At 29.2% G+C, this 20802-nt stretch overlaps 1 protein-coding gene, 1 long non-coding RNA gene and 1 pseudogene across 4 annotated transcripts in view; all 3 read right to left on the bottom strand.

Annotated features, from left to right (window-relative positions):
• Nucleotides 1-5409, bottom strand: part of LOC139985317 (uncharacterized) — an 83240-nt gene extending 77831 nt beyond the window's left edge. For 2 of the 3 annotated variants that reach the window (XM_071999684.1, XM_071999680.1), the window contains exon 1: nt 5284-5409. The gene's annotated coding sequence lies outside the window, so the exon portion shown is untranslated. The remainder of the gene's footprint in view (nt 1-5283) is intronic. The other variant, XM_071999683.1, reaches the window with a different exon arrangement.
• LOC139985347 (uncharacterized) lies at nt 505-5159 on the bottom strand (annotated as a pseudogene).
• A 12739-nt stretch (nt 5410-18148) lies between the features above and the next one.
• On the bottom strand, nt 18149-20793 carry LOC139986043 (uncharacterized). The gene is made up of 3 exons (XR_011799546.1): nt 20655-20793; nt 20257-20518; nt 18149-18279 (listed from the first exon to the last, which is right to left on the bottom strand). It is a non-coding gene; the product is annotated as an uncharacterized lncRNA (long non-coding RNA).
• Between the last annotated feature and the right edge of the window lie 9 nt (nt 20794-20802).

Genomic DNA, 20802 nt, shown 5'->3' with positions numbered 1-20802 from the left:
AGGATCTGCATGGTGAAGTGATAAATATTCCTCCTATATCTTCTAAATAAACATGCATCCGCTTCACGCAGTCGCTTCGTCCAATTGTCTTCTCTGTAAAATCGCCACTTCCATTTCTCCATGATACGTTCCTCCAGTACCATAATCCTCTCTTAATAGACAGAAGCGGCCCCAGCTTTCGAACGTGTGTTGTACTGCTCCTATTGATTGATTTTTAATACGATATTTTTCGGCCCGCAGCTCCGCTGTGAAATAAATGGGCATAATGCCCATAAGCACGTACAGTACTGCATGGAACACTGTACGGTAGGTCGTCGAAATTCTTGTCAATACAGACAAGATGTTGTTCAAAATTTTACTATTCTTCTTAATTTCTAATACCTTAGCCCATACAGGCGCTGCATATAACACCACCGACTCCCAGACCTAACGTCTCTTCTTCCAGAGTGCGGGTGAACTATTGTCTCCTCAAGTGTCCTATCGACACCATTCCCCTCCAACGCATTTAATTAGTCCCTGGTGGCACTTACCGAAAGAGAGGTGGCCCTGGGACCAACCATCCTCTCCTCGTTCCTCGTCCAGTCTATTAATACATTGGCCTAAATCCTATATAAAATACAAATAATTAAAACAGTAACTCTTCATGCACGTCATTATGAATTAATGAATGTACATACTAGGATTTAGAAGCGAATGTAATCTATAGACATCTGGCGAAATAAATCGTGGTGGAAATGGTCTTAATGGACCCATCATATGCCTAGTTCCCCCTAAAGGTGATACCTGATCTCGAATTGGAACCAAGGGTCCAACCATTATTGGTCTCGGAGGAAAATCCTAATGACCAATGAAATTTAATATCGATAGTATTATATTCCGTGTACAATTTAAATACTTACTCTATAATAAACAGGAACAGGAATCTACTCGATATAATGCGATGGAGGTATCCTATGTTCTCTAGACCTATCTCGTTCTCTTCTTTCTCGGGACCGTTCTCTTGATCTTTCTCGATAAGATCTTTCATCTTTAGATGACCTATTGTTTTAATAATATTTGTAAAATGTAGTTTTCCAAAAACATAATATTTCACATGCCTATTATATACCTATGATGAGAATCTCTGACCCATGCTCTTTGTTCTCGTTCCCTTGAACGTGAATGATCCCTATGACTTTTTCTTTCACGCAGATGCTCTTCCTCTGCAGTATTTAATTGACTATGCCGCCTGACTGTTTCTTTATACTCTCTGCTTCTACCTCTACTGTGATTTCTTTCTCTAAATAAATTATACAAAAATGTAGAAAAACTGAATAATAAACGTATTAAACGTGTTAAAGGTATTAAACAAAAATATATAAGATTATAAGAAATAATTTGTACCTATCACTTCTATAACTGTCCCTGTTATCATATTTTGAATCCTCATACCTAAAAAAAGAATACTTAAATAACAAAAGTCTAATTTCTAAACATTTGGTAGAGTATTATAATTAATATTCGATATTTAATATTTGAATATGGAGTGTTTACAACTTAATATAATTTTTATATTTTAATGTAGGATACGCAATAATGTGTGTACTAATATCCATATTTCACCAAATGATAAATTTATTTATATGTGCATCTTATAAAAAGGATAGCAAATTACCAAAAAAATAATAATAGTAAATATTGATGGATAATAGTACATTGCATCAAATTATCATTATTATTTAAATCTATAATACTATTTTACACTCATCGATGCAGTATCGTAGAAAAACCATTGTGAAAATCCCGATCAACTACAGATGGAAAGCGAAAGTGCTGACGGACCAGGAAGGATAGGAAATTCGGTGGGCTATGTGCCCGTGGCCCTTTAGGACAATGGGTAATTGAAAACAATGTACGTGACCATCTTGGATCATTAACAGTTGTAAAACACGTGTATGTGTATAAAAAGGACGTCTTGGTGGCGAAACTGGTCAGTGGTCAATAGTTGTAATTGGAGTTACGACTGAGTTGCGACTAGTTGCAGTTACGAGTAAGCTACGACTAGTTGCGGGTTAATCGTTACTCATAAATTGTCGAGTCGAGTCGTTGTGAGTTGTTAGGTGTAAGTTGTAAGTTGTAAGTTGAGTCAGTTGAGTCAGTTGAGTTGTAAGTTGGTCAGGACGACCACCGTGGAGTTTTAGTCGGTAAGAGTTCAACACTACTCGGCTGTTGCGACGCAACAGTGAGTGTCCATGAGGATTTCCCCACGAGGAAAAAAAAAAAGGAAGGTTGAACAAATTTAGTTGCCTTAGTTGTATCACACTACTACATTAAGCTGTAATTAAATAGCTACAGTTCTCTGTTTCAATCACAATTAATAGATTTATATAATGAATAAAGATCACTATAATTCTGATTTCTATATAGATATCAATAGAAAATATCTTTTTTAGGTATTTAAAGCATTAGCTTTTTACTTTATTACTGAAGTACATGCAATAAGTAGTTGTTTAGTTATTATAAATTATTAGTTGTTTAGTTTCATTATAAATTAGGGAAAAGCAGGAAAAAGCAAATGGAATAATTCTCAGACCAATATTAGACACAAATATAAAAAATAAACAAATTTGTGCAATATTATAAATAAGAACAATTTTATGTTTTATTTGTTATACACTTCATTGATTGCTTTGCATAATTCTTAATAACAAATTAAAGATTGTGCAAAGCAATCAATAAGATGTATAACAAATAAAACAAATGATTGGTACACATAAACATTAAACTTACTTTTAGGATTTCAATTGCTCTTCTTCTAGTAACTGTTATTAATTATTATATCCACAATACATTATTTGAACAAAAATCATTTAAAAATCGAATATGGTGTACTAATGTTGGCACATACCAAAAATACTAGTAATAAATTACATTTATATTAACATATTAACCAAAAAATTTACATTACAAATTAATATTTACTAGAAATGACTTTTAATAAATTAAAATTTTTGTGGTTATTGCACTTTATGAAGATATAATTATTTTACATTCATTAGCATGAAAATGACTGACTATTTATAAGAAATTTTAATTATAGTATATGAGAATAATATCTGCAAAATGTAAGTATGAATTTGAATATCAGTGTTGTCTATAGTATATAGTGAATACTAGTTATATAACTAGTTCTAATTCACTCTTTATTCTATGATAAAAAGTGTACCATTATATTTTTGCATTTTTCGTGAGGAAACAAAAGGAGAAGAAACATATATGATCAAATTAGAAAAAAAACATAAACATTGGTAGTGACATAACCAAACATACGTATGCAGATAGCTCTCTTGAAATAACAGTTACCATGCCAAGACTAGATATATTTTCATCTACTGAAGATGAAGGAAAAGGGGTTTTTAGCGAGTTAGCACTTTCCACTTCTCACACATAAAAAAAAGAAGCATAAGCTGGAACAAATCAGAATGTAGTAACACAAAAGACATATCTAAAATAGAAATCAAATAGCACAATTGTATTTAGAACATGGATTTAAAGTTATGTTATGTTAAATTTAGAGCTATGACAGATAATGAACATACATTACAGCAAAACATGTTCATTATGAACGTAAATATTTTAGTAATGTTTATAAATGTTATGTTATCATGCACTAATTTAAATTTGTTAATATTATAGTAATATAATATATATAATATTTGTAATATTATATATAAAATTTTATATAATCTTATATACAAATTTTAGATAATCAAATAATTATTAATTATTTATCCACTGTACAGCAATACCTTCATAAAAAAAAGAAAGAAAAACAAAAAATATTATCATATCCATATTGACACGTTGGTCGCCCAGCGTAATTCGGCTAAGTTCTTGCGGGGACCAAATCCGACGGTCGGTACGCTTTCCAGGTAGAGTATTCCGAGAGATCTCATGGCAGATGTCCCAGATCTTTCATTTAGTCAAGAAGCATACTTCTTGTGAGACGCACATCAGTGATTTTTTCATCCTCAAAATGTTCAGTAGACAACGTGAAAATATATTTGAAAGTGAGGAGAGTTACTACTCTACAATAACGGAAAAACTGGTATCGACAGAAGTGAGCAGATGGTCTCATATGCCACTACGATACGGAGAAGCATCAAGTGGTATCGGAAATTAACATTACATTTACTCTTAGGAACAACTATAGTAAATACTCATATTGTGTACCAAACAGCTACAAACAAAACAATGCAGATGAGAACATTTCGGTAAATTCTCGTTTCCGAATGGTCCGATGTGTCCTCAGAAAATACTGTACCGGACAACCATCGGAAGAAAACGAAGAAGGTGTCCCACTATTTGGAGATTCGTAAGAATCAGGAGGGCAAGTCTATAAGAATGATGTGCACCCAATGTTACGAGAAAAAGAACTGTCGCACGCGAAGAAGCGAAAAAGAACATTAAAAAAACTATAACATATTGTTCGAAGTGCCCAATATCACCCCAAATGTGTTTGGAATGTTTTAGAAAATACCATGCGATATAGCATAATGTAATATTTTATCCAGAATATAAATTAATAAAAAGTATGGTATTATGTGTTTTTAATATTTTTATGTTGTATATTCTATATATAATATCCTATATTTAATTAACTCGAACAAGAAGAGTGTCATCCATACTTGGTATACCCGTTACATAAATATGGGTGACGTGGCGACCAACGTGTTAATATGGAATTGTATGGAAGAGTGGTACGAAATAGGAAAGATGATATAAAAAAAGAAAAAATATCGTGTTGATCAAATAACCAATACACAAACCTGACATGGCGGGACGATCTATGTCGAGGACTGGGGCTTCGATTTCTTGAAGAAGTAGTATATTTTTTACTCACTTTCGACTTGCTTTCTAGAAATTAAACATTTTATTTTTTCACAAGAAAAATAAGATTTTAATGTATATAGAAAATATCAACTATGAAGAGAAGTATCTTATCTAGTTAAACAAAATAATGGCAAAAGATTTTAAATAGTAAACAAACCTATATTTTCTATATGGCACCTACACCATAATCGTTCTTCTGTTCTTCGTAGACCAGCCTCGTAATTTCCATTGCGTGATAATCTCAACTTTTCATCACGATGAGAATGATTCGACACGTTTCGTTCCATTTTCCAAGAAAAATTTCGTATGCATGGAAGTTAACCTACAAGTCTGTTTTTGAGGTTACAAATATAGAAAATTCAAATATGTACGTTATATCAAAGAAAAAACATAATAGTAATATAAACTTACAAAAAATTTGCTGGAAGTCGAGGAAGTTAGGGTAGTTCAATAATAAATTGATGTATCAACCTATTAGCAACAAAGTTATTGAATCTCATAGAAGGGATTGTGAAAGGAGTCCTAAGAAGATCAAATTGATATATATATGTATTGTATACATACAGGGTGTAAAGAAAGTAAGTGTCAAGAGAATCGTATGATTCTATACCTTCGAATTGGTAAACATTTATAAAAAAGAAGTTAATGCAAAAACAATCGACCTTGAAATTCAAGATAAAAATTTTTTATTGTGAAAGAATTCTATTCATTACGAGAAACAAATGTTTCAAATGTCGCAATGACCTCTCCCCTTGGAAAAAAGTTTTAATGACTCTTAAACTGGTTTTTTTCACGATATATTTATATTTATATATTTATACTTATATATTTATATTTATATATTTATATTTATATATTTATATCTTACATTTGTATTCATATCTACATTTTACATTTAGTAAGAGAAATTAGAGAGACACATATAAGAATACAGGAATTAAGAAAATATCAAAAGAATAAAAATTTACTTCCGAAAATATTAACGTCGTAAGTAACCTGGGTCTTGCTGTTCTGGAACAAATCAATTTATATGAAATTCCCGTTAATTCCAGAGGTCCATTAGTGCTTACTTTTTTACATACTAGGAAATAGACATGTTGCCAACATTTTTTACCTTTGAAGACATTAAAAAATGAAATTTCACTTATAACGATTTAAACGAACCAGGCTGTCCACTGAGAATTTACTATTCATTTAGGCTTGGTGTAGACGAGTACCCTTTTGACGCTGCATCATATGTCTGTTCTCGTTGTTTTTATCTGGCAAAAAACAAAGAAAGACATATGACGAGCGAGAACGCAGCGTTAAAAAGTTGCTCGTCCATACCAGGCCTTTAATATCCTTAATATCCTGTATCTACACCTTGAGTTTCGACTCTTTGGGATTTTTTATATTTGCATTTGAAATACCTTTTAAAGGCTCTCGTTGAATGTCCCGTTAATGTTATTACAAAATTTCTGAAATGCATTTATATTTTTATCTACCGTTATAATTTCGTGTCATTTGTTACTATTTAATGTAAAAAATAAGGGATATTCGTTACTCTTTAATATAATTTGAACATGATTAAAAGCCTTTCTATGAGTACAGAAAAAAGCACCGACATATATACACTTTTATGAAAGTAAACAAACTTTACAAAATTTGCTATTCAGATAATGTAATTCATAGGATGGCGTTCGACTTGGCATGAGCCTTTGTATCCTGGCTACAGATGAGATCATGCCATGGCGTAAATACCAATTATGGGGTACCAGATAAACGAGCGAAAGGGACAATGACAAATTATCGAGGTGCTACTAACCACTTGTTCAACGACAAACAGATCACGGTATACAAGAAACTTAAAAAATAAAAGTTAATTTAGATATAGAAGTAAAAATCTGAACAATCCAATTGAAACAATCTGGATTAATGCACTGATAGTTGCTACAATTCTCAGTCCTCTTTATAGTGTTTTTGAAAACTAGCTTCGACTAAGTAACGGTCAACTACCGTGAGAAGTGATGTGTTGTTCTTTTCGTTCGTTTATCTCATACCTTGCGATTGATATTTAGGGCCGCGCTAAAAAATAATCTCGTCTGTGGCCAGGCTTTCAATGGCCCACATCGAGTCCCATGAAATACCTGAATTGTAAATATTTTAAGTATAGGGCATTTATTGATATTTAATATAAATGACATGCTTTCCATTGCTTTTATTATCTAGTTATTTTATTATACATTTATTATTCCATTTGTATCATATATTGTAACGAAAAACACTAAATAAAGTAAAATTTGTTATAATTATCTATTACGTATAACAAATAGATATACTAATATTTATATTCAACAGTATATAGATCAATTTTTTCCTATTTTTTTGCATGATGTAACGATTGCTAGCAAAAAACGCAATTTAAAAAAAGGGCAGACGATTTCATTTTGTCGATTCGAAGAAGGTTTGTCCGAATTTCAGCAGAGATTTTTTCTAATGAATATGATCATAGTTCAAAAACATTACTTTTTTATTATATAAAATATCCTTGAAAATTTGAAAATTGAAATAAAGTTGAATATGTGCAATATGATAATATTACGCGAATATATTTTATATTATACTATTCACAATTTTTGGTACGATTTATAAAAGAATAAAATAATGATAAAAAGGTATGACACTGAAATCTTGACGTATAATAAAAATACTATTTTTTGAAACTTTATTCAGCGCTTTGTAACATTAGTCGCGTTCTTTTTGCACTGTCTGATCTGCAATGGTTTACTTTGCTAGCAAATCTCAATAAATCCTATGTTTTGTTACAATATTCATCTAAAGAAAATATGTTCAGTAACATAAAAATTTGTGAATTGCCACCTAAAGACTGCATTAATAAATGAGTGAACTTTGAGTTGCTGCATGAAATGGTTTCCACTAAGTCGACTAAATTTAGATTTTCTATCGAAATCTCTTCTTTTGAATGATTCATTCTTATAAGTGTTATTTTCGTTACTAAATGCAATTTTTACGACCTAAAAAATTAAATTTTCCATTTATTTCTAAGTCTATTGTATTTTCATATTCGCGCGCCTAGCGTGTGTGTGTACCGTTCATTCGACTGAATAGCTGTAACTGTTCTATTACATGATGCTGTCAAAAGGCATTTATGCAGTTCTTCAGGAATGTTAATTTCCTCTGTCAGATCGCTAACGTACGAATTGTGTTCCTTATTATTAGCCATTCTGATTTGAGATTCAAGCAAATCAACAATGTGCTCATTGTATATCTCACTAAAATTTGCTTATCTTCTATTCGATATTCCCAATCAAATAATTAAAATTCCTTTATTTTTTAAAAAAGACATATCGTTTTACATTGTGATTAATAAGTAATATATATATATATATTGAACAATATATACTGTTCTAGGTATCATGACTTCTGTTTCAATAGATGATAAATAGAGCTGGTATATGTTTTATCAAAACCAATAAATATACAGACATTATACTCCGTTAAAGCAGATTGAACTAACAGGGCTAACTCTTTAAAAATATTTTCCTTATTAGTAGTTGATGAGAAGGGTTTATTGAAAAAATATTTTTGACTGGTTCTCGGCTGTCTTTCGTTACAACTAACTGGATCAGATCCATTAAATTTTTCCAGTCCAAAATTGCATTCATCTACGAAATTTATATTACACATCTTGAAGAAAATAAAATTAGATATATTTGATGTAACAATTCAATTGTAATGTAAAAATCTATCTATGGGCAGCGATAACAACATATTTTATATTCCAAAATCTTTTTCATCTTCAACACTTCAGGTCCTCATATTTCACTTTTCATCATGATGGGAATGATTCGACACGTTTCGTTTCATTTTCCAAAGAAAAAAAGTTTCGTATGCAAGACAGTTAGCATACTTTTTTGAAATTAGAAACACATCAGATTTTAATATATATGTTAGATCAAACCATATACACAGAAATATTTCATTACATAGAAAAATTACAAAAATAAAAGACAAGTACATCGAATGAAGTTACAAACATTGTGTACACAGTAAAGTTATCGTATTAAACGTGAAATAATTATTTACGTTATGTTTACATTAAGACAAAAGTGCTAATTGCTTTAAAGTTATAGAAAATATGCGTCACTAAACTGGCAAACAAAATACATAAGTTTTGAATGGTACATTTTAATGAAATCCCAGACATATTTTTCTTATTACATTTTATTTATAATTATATACATATTTAAGCAATACTATATCAATAGTTAAAACTCTGAGTTTATACTTCTACCTTGTCCCCGTATTATTATAGTCCTATTCTGACTAATTTCAATGTGACCAGTTCACTTTTCCAGCCATGTGAATCATAGTAGACTATATTGTAGGTGCAACCATCGGAGCCGTATAGAGAAATGAGAAAATATATGTACTCTATTTTTAACACTTTATTAGAGAGGGAATATAACTTATAAAGCACTATTGACACATACTTACATATCATAGTAGCAACTGCTAGCAATCCATTATTTTCTTGCACACCTGAAATATTTGTTTAAACTCATTAGATTAATAGTACTATTAGTAACCACAACAATCAAATGATATACATAAAACAATACAAAAATTAATACTTAAATCACAAACTGCAATAATACTATTTTGTACTATATGCACAATATAGTTTAGTAATACATTCTAACATATCTGCATTATGTTTTAACAATACTGCACAATACTCAACAATATTGTGTTGCAACATATCCAGATTACATATTGGCAATACATTATAACATATTTATGCTATATCTGAGCAATACGCAGTCAGATATCCATATGAATACCTAATAAATAACAAATTCATGTCCAACAATATCTTTTTGCAACAATTCAAATTAAAGCTAGGCAATACATCACATAGTATACATTAGAAATACTACATCATTATTAATAAAATATCCATATTTATACTAAACAATAGCTTGCCTCATAACCAGGCACAGTATTATGTACCATATAAATACTATATTTTACAAATAAATTATTACATATCAATATTAATCTTTATATATCTGCACCATACTCTACAATACTGTGTTGTAACATATCCACATTATCTTTAGCAATACATCATAACATGTCCATAATATCTGAGCAATACTCTGTAAGATATCCATATTAATTTAGAAATACTAATATTTAGAAGTAAATAGTCATATTTAGAAATGCTATATCCCTGTAAATATCCATATTCTTTGAAAAAATAGCTTGTCACATAAACAGGCACTATATCGTCTACCATATGTATATAATATTTTTGCAATGCATTATCACATATCCATATTATTTTCCATACTCTGCTCCATACTCTGCAATACTGTGTTGTAAAATATCCACATTATGTTTAGCAATACGTAATGACATGTCCATAATATCTGAGCAATACTCTGTAAGATATCCACATTAATTTATAAATACTGATATTTAGAAGTCAACAGTGATATTTAGAAATGCTATATCCCTATGAATATCCATATTTATTTGAGACAATACTTTGTCTCATTAATAGGCACAATATCGTCTGCCATATACACATAATATTTTAGGAATGCATTATCACATATCCATATTATTTTCCATACTCTGCTCCATACTCTGCAATACTGTGTTGTAAAATATCCACATCATGTTTGGCAATATATTATATAACATATCCATAATATCTGAGCAATACTCTATAAGATATCCATATTAATTAGAAATACTAATGTTTAGAAGTAACTAGTTATATTTAGAAATGCTATATCCTTATGAATATCCATATTTATTTGAAACAATAACTTGTCTCATTAATAGGCACTATATCGTCTATCGTATGCACATAATATTTTAGCAATGCATTATAACATATCCACATTATTTTCCGTAATCTGCTCCATAATAAACTATACTATGTTGTAATATATCCAGATTATATTTTAGCAATACATTTTGACATATCCATATTATTTTTCATACTCTGCCACATACTCTGCAATACTGTGTTGTTACATATCCACATTACGTTTGGCAATACGTTATAACATGTCCATAATATCTGAGCAATACTCTGTAAGATATCCATATTAATTAGAAATACTAATGTTTAGAAGTAAATAGTTATATTTAGAAATGCTATATCCTTATGAATATCCATATTTATTTGAAACAATAACTTGTCTCATTAATAAGCACTATATCGTCTATCATATGCACATAATATTTTAGCAACGCATTATCACATATCCACATTATTTTTCATAATCTGCGCCATAATGAACTATACTACGTTGCAATATATGCAAATTATATTTTGACAATACATTTTGACATATCTATATTATTTTTCATACCCCGCCCCATACTGAACAATATTCTGTTGCATAGTATCCATATTATGTTTTGGCAACATATTATGACATATCCATATTATTTCTCATACTCTGTTCGATACTCCACAATACTGTGTCATAACATATCCAGATTATATTTGTCAATAAATTATAACATATCCATAATATCTGAGTAATATTATGTAAGATATTCATTTTGATTTAGAAAAAATAACATTTACAAGTAAATACTGATATTTAGACGTGCTATATCCCTATTAATATCCATATTTATTGGAAACAATAGCTTGTCTTAATAATATGCACTACATCATCTGTCATATGCACATAATATTTTAGCAATGCATTATCACATATCCATATTATTTTCCATACTCTGCACCACAATCTACAATACTGTGTTGTAACATAGCCAGATTATGTTTAGCAATACGTAATAACATGTCCATAATATCTGAGCAATACTCTGTAAAATATCCACATTAATTTAGAAATACTAATATTTAGAAGTAAATACTGATATTTAGAAGTGCTATATCCCTATGAATATCCATATTTATTTCAGACAATAGATTGTCTCATTAATAGACACTATATCGTCTATCATATGCACATAATATTTTAGCAAAGCATTATCTCCTATCCACATTATTTTTCATAATCTGCTCCATAATGAACTACACTATGTTGTAATATATGCAGATTATATTTTAACAATACATTTTGCATATCCATATTATTTTTCATACTCTGCACCATACTGAACAATATTCTGTTGCATAGTATCCATATTATGTTTTGACAACAAATTATGACATAACCAAATTATTTCTCATACTCTGCCCCATACTCTGCAATACTGTGTTGTTACATATCCACATTACGTTTGGCAATACGTTATAACATGTCCATAATATCTGAGCAATACTCTATAAGATATCCATATTAATTTAGAAATAATAATATTTAGAAGTAAATAGTTATATTTAGAAATGCTATATCCTTATGAATATCCATATTTATTTGAAACAATAACTTGTCTCATTAATAGGCACCATATCGTCTCCCATATGCACATAATATTTTAGGAATGCATTACCACATATCCATATTATTTTCCATACTCTGCACCATAATCTACAATACTGTGTTGTAACATAGCCACATTATGTTTGGCAATATATTATATAACATATCCATAATATCTGAGCAATACTCTGTAAGATATCCATATTAATTTAGAAATAATATTATTTAGAAGTAAATAGTGATATTTAGACGTGCTATATCCCTATTAATATCCATATTTATTGGAAACAATAGCTTGTCTCATTCATAAGCACTATATCATCTGTCATATGCACATAATATTTTAGCAATGCATTATCACATATCCACATTATTTTTCATAATCTGCTCCATAATGAACTATACTATGTTGTAATATATGCAGATACATTTTAGCAATACATTTTGCATATCCATATTATTTTTCATACTCTGCACCATACTGAACAATATTCTGTTGCATAGTATCCATATTATGTTTTGGCAACATATTATGACATATCCATATTATTTTTCATACCCTGCCCCATACTCTGCAATACTGTGTTGTTACATATCCACATTACGTTTGGCAATACGTTATAACATGTCCATAATATCTGAGCAATACTCTGTAAGATATCCATATTAATTTAGAAATAATAATATTTAGAAGTAAATAGTTATATTTAGAAATGCCATATCCTTATGAATATCCATATTTATTTGAAACAATAACTTGTCTCATTAATAGGCACTATATCGTCTCCCATATGCACATAATATTTTAGGAATGCATTACCACATATCCATATTATTTTCCATACTCTGCACCATTATCTACAATACTGTGTTGTAACATAGCCACATTATGTTTGGCAATACGTTATAACATGTCCATAATATCTGAGCAATACTCTGTAAGATATCCATATTAATTTAGAAATAATAATATTTAGAAGTAAATAGTGATATTTAGACGTGCTATATCCCTATTAATATCCATATTTATTGGAAACAATAGCTTGTCTTAATAATATGCACTACATCGTCTGTCATATGCACATAATATTTTAGCAATGCATTATCACATATCCATATTATTTTCCATACTCTGCTCCATACTCTGCAATACTGTGTTGTAAAATATCCACATTATGTTTAGCAATACGTAATGACATGTCCATAATATCTGAGCAATACTCTGTAAAATATCCACATTAATTTAGAAATACTAATATTTAGAAGTAAACAGTGATATTTAGAAGTGCTATATCCCTATGAATATCCATATTTATTGGAAACAATAGCTTGTCTCATTAATAGGCACCATATCGTCTCCCATATGCACATAATATTTTAGGAACGCATTATCTCATATCCACATTATTTTTCATAATCTGCTCCATAATGAACTATACTATGTTGTAATATATGCAGATTATATTTTAACAATACATTTTGCATATCCATATTATTTTTCATACTCTGCACCATAGTGAACAATATTCTGTTGCATAGTATCCATATTATGTTTTGGCAACAAATTATGACATAACCATATTATTTTTCATACTCTGCCCCATACTCTGCAATACTGTGTTGTTACATATCCACATTACGTTTGGCAATACGTTATAACATGTCCATAATATCTGAGCAATACTCTGTAAGATATCCATATTAATTTAGAAATAATAATATTTAGAAGTAAATAGTTATATTTAGAAATGCTATATCCTTATGAATATCCATATTTATTTGAAACAATAACTTGTCTCATTAATAGGCACTATATCGTCTCCCATATGCACATAATATTTTAGCAATGCATTACCACATATCCATATTATTTTCCATACTCTGCACCATAATCTACAATACTGTGTTGTTACATATCCACAATACGTTTGGCAATACGTTATAACATGTCCATAATATCTGAGCAATACTCTGTAAGATATCCATATTAATTTAGAAATAATAATATTTAGAAGTAAATAGTGATATTTAGACGTGCTATATCCCTATTAATATCCATATTTATTGGAAACAATAGCTTGTCTCATTCATAGGCACTATATTGTCTGCCATATGCACATAATATTTTAGGAATGCATTATCACATATCCATATTATTTTCCATACTCTGCTCCATACTCTGCAATACTGTGTTGTAAAATATCCACATTATGTTTAGCAATACGTAATGACATGTCCATAATATCTGAGCAATACTCTGTAAGATATCCATATTAATTTAGAAATAATATTATTTAGAAGTAAATAGTGATATTTAGACGTGCTATATCCCTATTAATATCCATATTTATTGGAAACAATAGCTTGTCTCATTCATAGGCACTATATCATCTGTCATATGCACATAATATTTTAGCAATGCATTATCACATATCCATATTATGTTCCATACTCTGCACCATAATCTACAATACTGTGTTGTAACATAGCCATATTATGTTCAGCAATACGTAATAACATGTCCATAATATCTGAGCAATACTCTGTAAGATATCCATATTAATTTAGAAATACTAATATTTAGAAGTCAACAGTGATATTTAGAAATGCTATATCCCTATGAATATCCATATTTATTTGAGACAATAGTTTGTCTCATTAATAGACACTACATCGTCTATCGTATGCACATAATATTTTAGCAATGCATTATAACATATCCACATTATTTTCCGTAATCTGCTCCATAATAAACTATACTATGTTGTAATATATCCAGATTATATTTTGGCAATACATGTTGACATATCCATATTATTTTTCATACGAGGCACCATACTGAACAATATTCTGTTGCATACTATTCTTATTATGTTTTGGCAATATATTATGACATATCCATATTATTTCTCATACTCTGTTCGGTACTCCACAATAATGTGTCGTAACATATCCAGATTATATTTTGTCAATAAATTATAACATATCCATAATATCTGAGTAATATTATGTAAGATATTCATTTTGATTTAGAAAAAATAACATTTACAAGTAAATACTGATATTTAGACGTGCTATATCCCTATTAATATCCATATTTATTGGAAACAATAGCTTGTCTCATTCATAGGCACTATATCATCTGTCATATGCACATAATATTTTAGCAATGCATTATCACATATCCATATTATTTTCCATACTCTGCACCACAATCTACAATACTGTGTTGTAACATAGCCAGATTATGTTTAGCAATACGTAATAACATGTCCATAATATCTGAGCAATACTCTGTAAAATATCCACATTAATTTAGAAATACTAATATTTAGAAGTAAATACTGATATTTAGAAGTGCTATATCCCTATGAATATCCATATTTATTTCAGACAATAGATTGTCTCATTAATAGACACTATATCGTCTATCATATGCACATAATATTTTAGCAAAGCATTATCTCCTAACCACATTATTTTTCATAATCTGCTCCATAATGAACTACACTATGTTGTAATATATGCAGATTATATTTTAACAATACATTTTGCATATCCATATTATTTTTCATACTCTGCACCATACTGAACAATATTCTGTTGCATAGTATCCATATTATGTTTTGACAACAAATTATGACATAACCAAATTATTTCTCATACTCTGCCCCATACTCTGCAATACTGTGTTGTTACATATCCACATTACGTTTGGCAATACGTTATAACATGTCCATAATATCTGAGCAATACTCTATAAGATATCCATATTAATTTAGAAATAATAATATTTAGAAGTAAATAGTTATATTTAGAAATGCTATATCCTTATGAATATCCATATTTATTTGAAACAATAACTTGTCTCATTAATAGGAACTATATCGTCTCCCATATGCACATAATATTTTAGGAATGCATTACCACATATCCATATTATTTTCCATACTCTGCACCATAATCTACAATACTGTGTTGTAACATAGCCACATTATGTTTGGCAATACGTAATAACATGTCCATAATATCTGAGCAATACTCTGTACAATATCCACATTAATTTAGAAATACTAATATTTAGAAGTAAATAGTGATATTTAGAAGTGCTATATCCCTATGAATATCCATATTTATTGGAAACAATAGCTTGTCTCATTAATAGGCACTATATCGTCTCCCATATGCACATAATATTTTAGCAACGCATTATCTCATATCCACATTATTTTTCATAATCTGCTCCATAATGAACTATACTATGTTGTAATATATGCAGATTATATTTTAGCAATACATTTTGACATATCCATATTATTTTTCATACTCTGCACCATACTGAACAATATTATGTTGCATAGTATCCATATTATGTTTTGGCAACATATTATGACATATCCATATTATTTTTCATACTCTGCCCCATACTCTGCAATACTGTGTAAGATATCCGTATTAATTAGAAATACTAATGTTTAGAAGTAAATAGTTATATTTAGAAATGCTATATCCTGATGAAGATCCATATTTATTTGAAACAATAACTTGTCTCATTAATAGGCACTATATCGTCTATCATATGCACATAATATTTTAGCAACGCATTATCACATATCCACATTGTTTTTCATAATCTGCGCCATAATGAACTATACTACGTTGTAATATATGCAAATTATATTTTGACAATACATTTTGACATATCTATATTATTTTTCATACCCCGCCCCATATTGAACAATATTCTGTTGCATAGTATCCATATTATGTTTTGGCAACATATTATGACATATCCATATTATTTGTCATACTCTGTTCGATAATCCACAATACTGTGTCATAACATATCCAGATTATATTTTGTCAATAAATTATACCATATCCATAATATCTGAGTAATATTGTGTAAGATATTAATTTTAATTTAGAAATACTAATATTTATAAGTATATACTGATATTTAGACGTGCTATATCCCTATTAACATCCATATTTGTTCGAAACAATAGCTTGTCCCATTAATAGGCACTATATCGTCCACCATATGAATATAATATTTCAGCAATGCATTATCACATATAAATATTATTTTCCATAATCTGTTCCATACTGAACAATACTGTGTTGCAACATATCCGGATAATGTTTTGGCTATACATTATTACATATCCATAATATCTAAACAAGTCTTGTATCCATATTAATTTTTAACAGTTGTCTGTTTCATATCCAACAATGCTATTTTATAACACATCGAAATTATAATTTGGCAATATGTTACATATCTATATTATTTTTCATATTCTTGTCCATATTCATCTATACTATGTTGTAATATATCCATATTATGTTTCTACAATATTTTGTTTTCCGAATAACTCTTGATAAATCTATTTTACAACATATTCACACCATACATCGGCAATGAGATATGCATATTGGATATGTTTGTATGTTGTGAAGTTTGTGTATACAAGTAATATGTGCTATATCTTTTTTATTCTAATAAATTTTCTAAACTTAGGAAACATTTTAGTAGTATTGAACATTAGCAATAATTGTTATTGTTATAAATCGTTATAAATCGTTATAATTCGTTTTGGAAATTTAATTTTCATACATGAGAAGTATATTTGTAGTATTTTAAATCATATAATTTGAAACTTCAACAAAACACTGTGAGTACTTTACATTTACAACTTAATTTATATTATTATTTTTCTGTTACAAAATTTGTTTATTTTTTATGAAACAATAATATATTGACATGAAATATTCTATGTCCATTCTTGAATTTTTATTACATTTATATACCTGGTCTCTTTACACAATATTTTTAATAATTCACTTTGACATGGTCTGTTTTATACAGTTTATTCATTTGTTTATGGTTTCCAATAGATGGTGTTTTTGGCACTTATTAAGATAGCCTAATGTTCCTCTGATCTCGTAGGAATTAATAGTAATGAAAAGGACCAGTCATCGTCTGTAAGTTTAATTGAGGAGGGAATACAACTAGCTAATAAACTGTATCCAAGTGATTTAAGAATTTGTATGGCGTGTTAAAATGAATCATTAAAAGAAAAAGCAAAACAAAATATATCGTCACAACTGGTACAAAACTATCAGACCAAGGGTATTTTGTGTGACAAAAGTGATTCTTTTCTAGTAATAAGGAAACATATTAGTTATAATATAATAATGACTATGAATAAAACATAAATTTTTGAAAAAAATTTTTTTTGATTTTCCTTACTATATTACTTTTCTTTCATGTGTTTATTGAATAAAATGTTGTTGTCAAATGCTGTCGTATATTTTAAATTGCTTTTTCTATGGTTTGCTTTAATTTAACACTAAACCTACCGACATTTCATATATACCTATGCCTATCATGTGTGGTCAAAATGACTGTTGATTTTAAAGAAGTAAATAATGATTTAACTTAGATAATGGTTAATTTATCTTATTTAACTTTGCTACATTTTTTATAAATTATTTTATTATCAAATGTACATTTGTCACATACATATTACCCACATTTTAAACAAATTTTCGTAATTTTGTAACCTTTACAATTTCTTACTTGACAAGCTTTTTTATAGTAATGAATCTGAACTTGTTAATAGTTTTATTGCATGGCTTTTTTCCCATGATTCTTTATACAAAAGTAATGTATGCACCAGGTTTATAACAATTTTGTGAATTCTCTATAAATTGGCCCTATATTGTAGATACCATTGCAAATTTATTGGTTTATAAATGTTGGCTTCTTTCCCCCTTTTTATCAAATTGTATAAATCTCATAATTTCAGCAAAGTCATTCCTGCTAATTGTTTTTGAAAAAAATGCAGGTCTCCAAATTTTATTCCGCAAATATGAGACATCTAAATTTTTTGCCTGATATGCACCGCGGGCATATAGCAGAACAATAAATGCATTTAGTTTTGTTGCATCTAGTTCCCTTTTAGTCCCCAATACTCCAAATGCTTCCTCTTTCTTAGATTTTATTATATGATTCCTTATACGGTAATCAATGATAAGATAAAATGCTGTTTTTACTTGTCCTTTCATTATATGCCATTTAGCATATCCCTAAAAATATTATGAACTGATGCCCTGCCAGGTTTGGGACTTGCATCTATTTCTTTCAAACTGTCCCAACGGGCCCGGTTTCGATACGTTGGTTCTTTACATCAGTCTCACTCTTTGCTATCATTGATAATTTCTTTCCTTTTTTGTCATGGACGTGAACGTTTATTTATAATATTCAACTCTGATTTGGTTGTAAATAGCTTTTCATGTGTTTCCATGCCGTTTTCAGTTGCTGAAATTTCTTGTTCATCGCACACTGAACAGTCTTTTTCTAGGTTCGCTATTTTTTCTTTTTATAATTTTTTTTTAAAGTCTTGGGTAAACATTTCTAGGGTAAATATTTATAAATATATATATGGATTATGGTTTTTGACAAGGTTACGGGCGTAACAGTTGTTATTATTTGTTATTACTGATTTTGTTTATCATCTGATCTCGAGATAGTCTTTTCTTTGTACTGATTGCATTTATTTTAAGAATAACTAAAATATTTTGTCGGCCCGTCAAAGTGACCGCTTATGGTAAGCAAGGCAGAATATACATTTTTCTTAGAAAATAAAAGAGCAAACTAAAAGTAAATACCGAAAAATATATTGTACGCATGTCTTAGGAAAAGTCAGCAATTATGAAGCGATATGATAATGTTTAAGTGTGGTTAAATTTGAATAGAAGTTCGAGATCGGTCGATTTGACCGACACTGGTAGGTTTAGTGTTAACATCAATTCTATATTTTTTTGCAAATTAATTGCTTCACGACTGATTTGCAAACTTATTCTTATTTGCATTACATAAACTATGTACTTTACGACTAAGAAGTAATTCTTAATGAAGAAAATTTATGAAAACGTAAGTATTGTTAATAAATACCTCTTTAATAGATGAAACATGGAGTTATTAGTAAAAGAGTTATGTTTTGCCACAGTGAATGTCCAGTTATTGTATCCTTGTTCCATGTCATGAAATTTCCTTAGAATACCAAACTGATCATTTGATCAATAAACACCATAGCAAGCGGCAATGGTAAGGTAAGTGAATACATAATACTGTTCTTTATATGTATATATACCTCTAATATTTAGATGCAAACATCCGTGCCATCTATATTTTTCGTACACTTGAAAATTAGCATCTGATTTGAAAATCTATAGCATTAGTTCCACTTATTAATAATCTCTTTAAGCCCGAAATATATGTATATAACTAAAACATTAACTTTAAATTGTATTAAATTTCGAATAAAAGCATTGAAAGGATAAACAAAATACCTTGCGGTTTCTTTAGTTTCAGTATCAAAGCTGAGTGTCATGGCCATGGCCACTGTTGGTTAAAGTATCACATTGTCGTACATTTAAATTATATTAAACAGTTTATTTAAACAGATCAAACAATAAGCATGCTGATAAAGGGGTGGCG

The sequence above is a fragment of the Bombus fervidus genome, chromosome 3 (assembly GCF_041682495.2).
Source record: "Bombus fervidus isolate BK054 chromosome 3, iyBomFerv1, whole genome shotgun sequence".
NCBI lineage: Eukaryota > Metazoa > Arthropoda > Insecta > Hymenoptera > Apidae > Bombus > Bombus fervidus.
This window is presented reverse-complemented; position numbering and strand designations above follow the sequence as displayed.